Consider the following 9,388-nt stretch of genomic DNA (forward strand, 5'->3'; position numbering starts at 1 on the left):
ATATAAGAAAACACTTCAAAAAATTTGTCAGTTTCTCATCTCTCCCTCTGCTTCTTTCTCCTCTGCCCCGTCGCCGCTGCCCCTCGTCGCCGCCCCCGTCGCCGTCCGTTGCCGTCCCCGTCCCCGTTCCCGTCGTCCCCGTCGCCGCGCCGCGCCCCACCCCGTCCTCCCATCGTCCCCGCCCGGCCTGTCCCTGTCCCCGTCGTCGCCGCCCCGTCCCCGCCACCGTCTCCGTCTCCGTCTCCGTCCCCGTCGCCGCCCCCTGTCGTCGCGCCTCGCCGGTGAGCTCCTGCCCCGGCCGCCATGTACCACACACACAAACACATTGTTATAGAAATGTTAGCAATCTTTCTGTATTTTAGTTCTAGAAATATTAGAAATGTTAGTTATATAGAAATGTTTTTAGTTATAGAAATATTAGAAATGTTAGTTATATAGAAATATTAGAAATGTTAGTTTTTGTTATAAAATTTAGAATTTGCATATATGAAATTACAATCCATCATTTAAAAAATGTTACTTTACTTTTCCGACATATAGTATTTGTTGTCGACGATGCCCGGCCTGCATCCTTGCCGTTGACCAGTTCACGACGACGTCCTACTTCAGAGGACCCATGTCCGGGACTGGGCTCCGCCGGGCAGGCACTGGGAGGTGCTACCTTCAGGGGCGCGACGCTTGGTGAGGAACCCGGCCCCGGGTCCCATCGTCGACCCTGATCTCCTTTGGTGGCGTTCGCGTGGGCCACTTTCGGTGTGGAGGGAGCCAGCCCCGCCGGAGGTGGTACGTCACCGTGTCAGGGAGGAGGACAAGCACGTCCATTGCTACATGGCTGCTATGGACGTCAGGTTCTCCAATACCTGACAGGTTCTTTCGGGAGATCACCCGAGCTATGATCCAGTGGTGGTTCCTTCACTTTGGTTGTCCACCGCCCGCGCCTCAGGAACCGCGAGTGGCCTAGATTACTCTCTATTATTCGATCTTTATTAGCTAGCTAGCTAGCTAGTGATGTATTCGATATATAATATTCGAGATGATTTATTCAAGATTATATATATTATTCGAGATGATGTATTCAAGATTATATCTATTATTCGAGACGACGTATTCGAGATTATATTCGATGATTCTTATTATGTACTATGATTGATTCAGTTTTTCCTTATCAATTGATTGGATCCATGCATTGTAATTTGAATATATTTCTTTTGGATTAGTTAAATAAAACCTATGGCGGACAATACCGGCAGAGAGGGAGAAGAGGCCCTGTTCAATATCATACGCAATCCTCGCGGGCCAGATGATGATCAGAATGAAGAAGATTATGACGGCTCCGAATATCTAAACAACACCGGGGAGGGTGATATGATATTCGATCGCGACGACCGAATTGATGAAGTCATGAACTATGAACATGACGAAGAAAATGTTGATCTTGAAACAACAAAGACCGGCGAGGTATATTTATATAAGCAGGCATCTGGTGATCATCACATGTTTTAAATGACTTGAAGATATATATTAACGAATCGATCTTTCTTCTTTCAGCCATCCGGATCGATCAAATCTTCAAGCAGCAGGACAGTACGAGGCCCAAACAAAAAGTTGAAGGAGGGCGTAAAGTACAATATCGAGGCTAACAAACCTAATGGCGAACCATTAACGCCTAAGAAGATTGCGGACAAGTTCATTCGTCAGTGCGGAGTTCTTGTCAAGGACCAACTCCTGATCTCCCTTCAAGAATGGAGAGAGCCAGCAAAGCCACGTCCAGATCTTACTTTTGTCGATGACAGACAAGAACTTCTGCTTTGGGAAACGATCATGGAACATTTCACCCTACCAGATCATTTCACAGATGCAGATGTGGAGAAAGTCAAGGACGCTGCTCTTAGGAAGATGGTGGTTGCATTCAACAACCACAAGAATCGTGTATGGGACCAGTATGTCAAGGGAGGAAAGAAGACTCCAGTATTCAAGGGAACACTAGAGAAGCAAAGTGCGCATTGGGCCGATTTCGTGAAATTCAAGGAAACGGAATTATCTAAGGAACGGTCGAGAATAAACAAGGCCAATGCCGCAAAAAAGGATAAGTTCCATAAGCTGGGGCCAGGTGGCTACGTGGTGGGAATGCCTAAGTGGGAAAAGTCTGAGAAAGAGATGGAGGATGCAGGTGTCACTCCAGAAACATTGAGCTGGCCCCCCAGGTGCATGACTTGGTTCTATGTGCATGGGGGAGTTGGACCCGAAGACAGGCAAAGTTTCGAAGAAGGCATGTCTGGACGGAGATGAAGATAAGCTACTTGTTGCAATAGAAGAGGCTCGATCGGGGGTGGTCGAGCCCAACAGAGAGAACAACGAGCTTATGCGTGCCCTGGGAAATCCTGAACACCCGGGAAGAACACGAGGCAAGGGCGCTATTCCGTGGTATGAGGGGTTTTTGGACTGGAACGCCGACTACAGAACCCATGCGAGAAAGAAGATTGCAGAGGAGAAGAAGAGGAAGATGGAGGAGGAGCAGAGGAAGCTGGACTATGAACGCCTTCAAGGCCTAGAATCAGCGCACATGGACTTGGTAGTCAAATTCCAGCGGCAGCAGGAGCAGATCGACTCACTTAGCCAGCAAAGGGGGTCTCAGCAGCTGCAGCAGCTAGCGGATGATACATCATTGGATAGCACTGTCCCATCCATGCCGAGAAGCAGTGTGGGTTCCGCCCCGGGCGACGCATTGCTGGATAGCTACCTAGTGGATGACATCATGGAGAACACTAACTGCGAGCTACACTTCAAAATGAAGAACATATCCATTAAGGTTGCGGACGCCGTTTCTTTTACAAATCCCCCCAAGGCAACCTTCCATTGAAGCCCGATTCCAGTGGGCTATGCTCGTGTCTTGGTTGATGAGGTGGTGGACCAATATTCGAGGCTACAGCTTGACATTCCTGAAGGTGACGAGGAGCACACACTGGGAGAGGCCAACCATCGTATCATCCTATGGAGAAAGGATTGCATCATCTTTCGAAGGCCACCGACACCGCGTCTTCCGATTCCTCATTGAAGTCCGCCACCGAGTCACCAGACTCCCGCTCCTCCAAGTCCACCAACGAGTCAGGCCACTCCTCCTCCAAGTCCAGCACAGCTTCAGGCCACTCATCCTCCTCCAAGTCCGGCAAAGCGTCAGGCCACTCCTCCTCCAAGTCCGGCACAGCTTCAGGCCACTCCTCCTCCTCCAACTCAGCCACGTCAGCCGTCTTCACTGCCTCAGCAATCACGGAAGAGAGCCGCCTCAGCTATGGCGTTTAGCGGTTCAAGTCGAGGTAGTACTGGAGGTACAGGCGGAGGCAAGCGATCTCAATATGGTCCAAGCAGCCTCGCGCCTCTTCCCCAGAGGCCTTACGACAAGTCCAAGGAGGAAAACACAGCCATATCGAAGGCCGAGGTGGAAGCCTATTTGGCACCGAAACGCCACCACCGCCAAGGGAGAAAGTGCCTGAGGAAAAGATTGACCACTTCATTCGTATGGCTAGAGCACCAGCTCCCAAGCCTGTTTGTCACAGACTATGAGCGCCACCTCAGGAAGTTAAATCGAGCATGTCTACAAAAAGAGGCGAGCTCGAGCTCGAGCAAATCAACTGGCAAAAGGAGCGGTAAAACCGTTCCCTAGCTCACTACAAAAAAAAGACACATCCGTGACATTTTGGGCCGAATTTTTTTTTTCTGTCATACATATGACACTTCAATGACGATAATTGTGACAAAACCTGGTATCATCATAGATGTGGTGGGCTCCTACTTCTATGACAAAAAATCATGACAGAAAATGGGCTTTTCGTCCTGGGCGGGCCGGAGATGCAGCTTCATGACATTCTTTGGGCCGTCCATGACGGAAAAAATCGTGGTAGAAGCGAAGGGGACGAAAATTTCGGTGAGTTCCCGGTTACAGTGGGAGGTCGGGGACCGAGAGAAACGCGCGTGTGTGCGAGGCGTTGGCTCTAACTGAACCCGAGCGAGGCGTTGGGCTCTAACTGAACCTGGGTGATTGCACTGCAGGCTACGCGTTACTGAACCCAAGCGATCGATCGATGGCTGTTAACTGAACCCGATCGAGCGATTCCTTCGCTACTGCTGCTAACTGAAGCCGATCGATGGGATGAACAGTGAGCGTTGCAGGGGGGTTTGGATGAATAGTGAGCGGTGGCGTTGCCTCTGGATGAACAGGACCCCGTGGTGTGGTGGAGGGCTGGATGAATAGTAGACGGTGGAGGGGTGCCCGTGGAGGGGTGGATGAACAGGACCCCATGGTTTGGAGGGCTGGATTAACAGTAGAAGGTGGAGGGGTGGTTGAACAGGACCCCGTGGTGTGGAGGGCTGGATGAACAGTAGACGGTGGAGGGGTCACCGTGGAGGGGTGGTTGAACAGGACCCCGTGGTGTGGAGGGCTGGATGAACAGTAGACGGTGGAGGGGTGACCGTGGAGGGGTGGTTGAACAGGACCCCGTGGTGTGGAGGGCTGGATGAACAGTAGACGGTGGAGGGGTGGTTGAACAGTAGCCGATGGAGTAGCACGCGGTGGAGGCTGGATGAACAGGAGCCCGTGGAGGCTGGATGAACAGGAGCCCATGGAGGCTGGAGGAGGTCGACGGTGGAGATGAACAGTATCCGGTGGAGTCCCGTTTTGCGGTACGACACACCCCTCCCGATGAAAAGGACTCCCGTTTCGACTGTAGCGCTCCAACACAAGTCTGTTTCGTCCGTTTTGCGGTACGCCACACCCCTCCCGATCAACAGGACCCCCCTTTCGACCATAGGAGGTCCGTTTCCTCCGTTTTGTGGTACGCCAGACCCGTCCCAATCAACAGGATCCTGTTTCGAACGTGGCCGGTCGAACGCAAGGCCGTTTCCTCTGTTTTGCGGTACGCCAGGCCTCGTTTCCATTGCCTGTTCCGTCCAAGCCCTCCCGATGAACACGACCATGCATTCCGTTCCGACCCAGCCGGTTGGCTCCCACGCGTTCCGTTGCCTCCCGATGAACACGACGCATTCCGTTGCCTCCCCATGAACACGACGCATTCCGTTGCCTCCCCATGAACACGAGGATGACGTTGTTTCTCCGTTCTGACCCAGCCATGTACGCGAGCCCTGGTCGTACGTATGCGCGAGTTGGCGATCGAGACCCCGCCCGTATGTACACATACGTGGCTGTATTTTCTTTCTTGCACCCTGGCCGCTGTACGTACGTGTACATGCTACGTGCGTGCCTCTACTACGACGCGTGCGTGCCTCTACTATGACACGTGCGCGCCTCTACATTGACCAGTATGTATGTACACGTTCGCGACCAGAATGACAACGCTACGTACGCTTCGACCAGGTGGGTCCCGACTGTCAGGCACTTCCTTGCCTGCGAAGATGTAGTTGGTGGGTCCCAACAGTCAGGGGGCGAATCGTTATTTTTTTGCCCGCACGCACTTCCTTGCGTGCGAAGATGTAGCTGGTGGGTCCCAGCAGTCGGGGGCCTGGTGGGTCCCAGCAGTCAGGGGGGCGAATCATTTTTTTTCTGGACGCACTTCCTTACGTGCGACAATGTAGCTCGTGGGTCCCAGTAGTCAGGGGGTGAATCATTTTTTTCGCGAAATACGGTGGCCCATCCGGTGGGTCCCTGCTGTCAGGTGGAGGAATAATTATTTTGCGCGTAATAAGGAGGCACTTCCTTGCGGCTGCCATGGACCCAGCTGTCAGCCTCTCCACGTACAGTACTCTTCCGATGGAAGTCGGTCGTTGACCACGTTGACCACGCCGCGCCGAGAGCACCAGGGCGGTGGTCTGGACGATGGAGAGGCCTAGGAAGGGGACGACGCGGAGCTGGGGAAGACGCAGCAGTGTAAGCCCGCGCGGAGAGGAGTACGAGGGTTCACTGGTTCGGCTGTGGTGCGAGGCTGCCGTCGCCACAGAATAACAGGGGGGTGTGGGTGAGTAGAGGGATGGCCTGGCTAGCTGTGGGAGTAGTACGGGGCGGTGAGGCCTCCACGGCATCACAACTGGCCACGGGAGGCAGGAGCAAGCGACACGACCAGCACTGCTTTGGGCGGCTGGAGCAAGAAAACCAGAGGTTGAAGAGGCACTACGGCCATTGGATGGACATCGTACGATCACTATAGCAAAAATCGTTTATATTGACTAAGTTGACAAAGCCCTTGTTACGCGTTAACTTAGTAGGCCCACAGCTCGGATATGGCAGGGAACATATAGCCCATTTGCGATTGGAAAGAAGGTACACCCCATTTTTTAATTCTAATGGAATTTACAACAGCCCATTTATAGTTTGTTAAAAGTACGTCCCAACTTCTAGCTAGTACAACTATTAATAATTTCAAACAACCGCTCAAAACAGAATTCAAAAAAAATTCCCACATTTTTATGGGATCCGAAATATTTGTATCCGAAATTTCTAGTCAGGTTAAATATAATTTCAAAATAAAGTTGTATTACGTTAAAATCCAACGAAATATTGCGCGCGCAACAAGTAATGAAATTAAAATTTTCAAATTCCAAAAATAATATATTTTTCAAACTAATTACGTGTTTGGTGCATAGTAACTCTCTAGTTATTATAATTACATCCCATTTATTATTTATTAAAGTCCATTTTCTTGTTAAGCCTAATGCATACCTCCTAGGAAAGTTTGCAGCCCAGCGGGGCGGAGAATAACAAGTTGACCCGGATATTGTGTACAACTGTCGGCCCAGTTGCATTGCTGATGTTGAAAAAAGCTATTTTTTATACACACATTAAAAAAAATTGTATAGATAAGGAATATTTTTTATACACACATTTAACAATTTTTAAATACATGATTAACACTTTTTAAAACATATTTTTTAGTCAACTGTGGGCCCACAGCGAGCGGAGGAGGTCACAATACACATATGTTTTAAATACATGATTAACACTTTTGCAAAAAGAATTAGCCCACGGCGAGCCAATTAGCTCCAGTCGGCCCACAGTGGGCCGACAGGGGCTAGTCGGCCAGCTGTAGGCCGACTGGTAATAAGCTGTCAACTATTTTGAAATAAACAATATAAATTAGTTAATAACTATGTTTGAGAAACTCACATTGCCGTAGAATTGGAAGCGTATCAACAAGGACCCAAATGTCCATATTGTCTTGCTCGATGTCAGGATCACCAAGATCCATGCTGACAATCATACCCTCATAAAAACCATACATTTTGCAAAGTGCTTCCCAATTTTGGCAACCAAAATGGGTTACGCTCTGAGAATTGTACAGTTTTACTTCAAAATCGATATCATGATGGGTCCTTAGGTGTATTTTCTTTTTTTGAAAACTTTCATGGTCTTCAAAACCCATCCTCTCTAAGACATAGCGTCTTTCATGGCATGGGATAAGCTAGTCGAATTGTAAAAGATGAAAATTAGACGTTGAAATAGTTGAAGTCATGCTTAATTACGAAAAAAACACTTGTCGTTGTTGCGTACCGTTTCAACATCGAAGGTCTCCTCGAGCTTAATGCTGAAGCACAGATCTTCATCCAGTTGAACGAACCTGTCGCACATACCTCGATCATCGTCGCACCAACTGCACTCCCCCGGGAGACTGTCGTCATCCGAGTACGACATTTCCAATGTTCATAATTCAAAGATTAAACTTGTACATATTCTAGCACAAGTCATGCCAGAATTCACGGAAAAATCCGGCATGACCTTTGCTAAAAAAGGACATATCGAGCGCCTAAAATTTGCCGGAACGGAAATTAATTAACACTCCGGCAAAACATAGGCCACTCGGAGGTGTAACCAAAACATGAAATAATTGCTTAAACTAAAAAATAACACCAAATATGGCATGTTCAACTAGTTCTATTAATTCAACTAGTTGTTACTAAATATAAACTTAGTATAAAAAGAAAAAAACTAGTTCTTTCTAAAAATGAAGTAGTTCAACTAGTTATTAATTTACTTACTATACTAGTTCAACTAAAACTTAACTAGTTCAACTAAAACTATACTATTTCTATTAATTCAACTAGTTCTTACTAAATATAAACTTACTATAAATAGAAAGAAACTAGCACATCTACTACTACTAATTAACATCTAACTACTACATCTACTACTAATTAACATGTACTACTGCTAATGATACAACTAGTTTACCATCACTACTAGTAATTAATATCCACTACTTCTAAAAATCATTATCTATGAACCCTAAATTAACATCTACTACTACTAAAATAATCTACTAACTAAGCAAAGAGATAGGGGGTTGGGGAGGGGGGCTTAAAGAGGGAGAGACGGTGGCGGGGAGGTGCTCGGCGACGGAGGGGCGGCGAGGGCGGGCTCGGGATCGGGAGGGCGGCGGTCCTGGGCGGCGGGCTCGGCGGGCTCGGTCGAGGGCGGCAACAATGTGGTCGAGAGCGGCGCCGGTGAGGTTGAGGGCGGGCGGCGGCGGCGACGGTGAGGTTGAGGGCGGGCGGGCGGCGGCGGCAGTGAGGGCGCAGGCGCGCTCGGGCTCGGGAGGCGGCAACAGGGAGTAGGGGAACAGGCCGGTGGGGGGGGGGAAAGGAGGACTTAGCGAAATTTTGATGCGGTGGGTGGTTAACTCGAACTACCAGTAACGCACGTACAGAAAATGCGCTATAGCTAACTTATCTACAGCGCATTTTGGGGAAAACCGCTACTGCTAATGGAAGCAGTTATTTCTTTTGTTTAGTAAAAACATCAAAAATATACATTGGTCATCATTGATCTTTTTCTGTATAATCTAAATAGTCAACATGAATCCTCACTGTACCTGTATAGGTACAGGCGAGCATTCATATTGCAACCACACATCATACACATATAGTTCAATGAAGACCAAGTGCTCGAGATAGGTTGACAAGCAACATATTTAAGGTGGTAAACACCTTGTTCGCTTAGCAGTATGGGACTAAACTTAATTAGTTGCGGTCATACCTACCAGCAGTGAGTTTTGAGCAAAACCGCTGCTACTAAGTTCTTTAGCAGTAGCGCGTCCACGGGAAGGGCGCTACTACTATATCTAGCCTGGAGGCAACTCCGTGGCAATTATAGTAGTAGCGCTCTTTTCACCTAGAGCGCTACTGCTACTCAGTCATTAGCAGCGCTCTTTTCTAAAGCTCGTTGCGGCTAATTAGCAGTAGCGTCTGTTTTTAGACCACGCTGCTCCTAAGATTCTGTGTATAAGGTTTTCCCTAGTAGTGTAGGGCAAAGGGTGTCTGGCCGGTGGCTCGATTTGGCGTCGTCCTGATCGACCAAAGAACTGTCGGCAACTCATCAATCCAGCGCCTCCCACTCTTGTGCAGCCTGTCAAAGGTCTTGGTCCTTAAGCCTTGCAGTACTTCAGCG

Source organism: Triticum urartu, chromosome 5 (genome assembly GCF_003073215.2).
Source record: "Triticum urartu cultivar G1812 chromosome 5, Tu2.1, whole genome shotgun sequence".
Taxonomy (NCBI): Eukaryota; Viridiplantae; Streptophyta; class Magnoliopsida; order Poales; family Poaceae; genus Triticum; species Triticum urartu.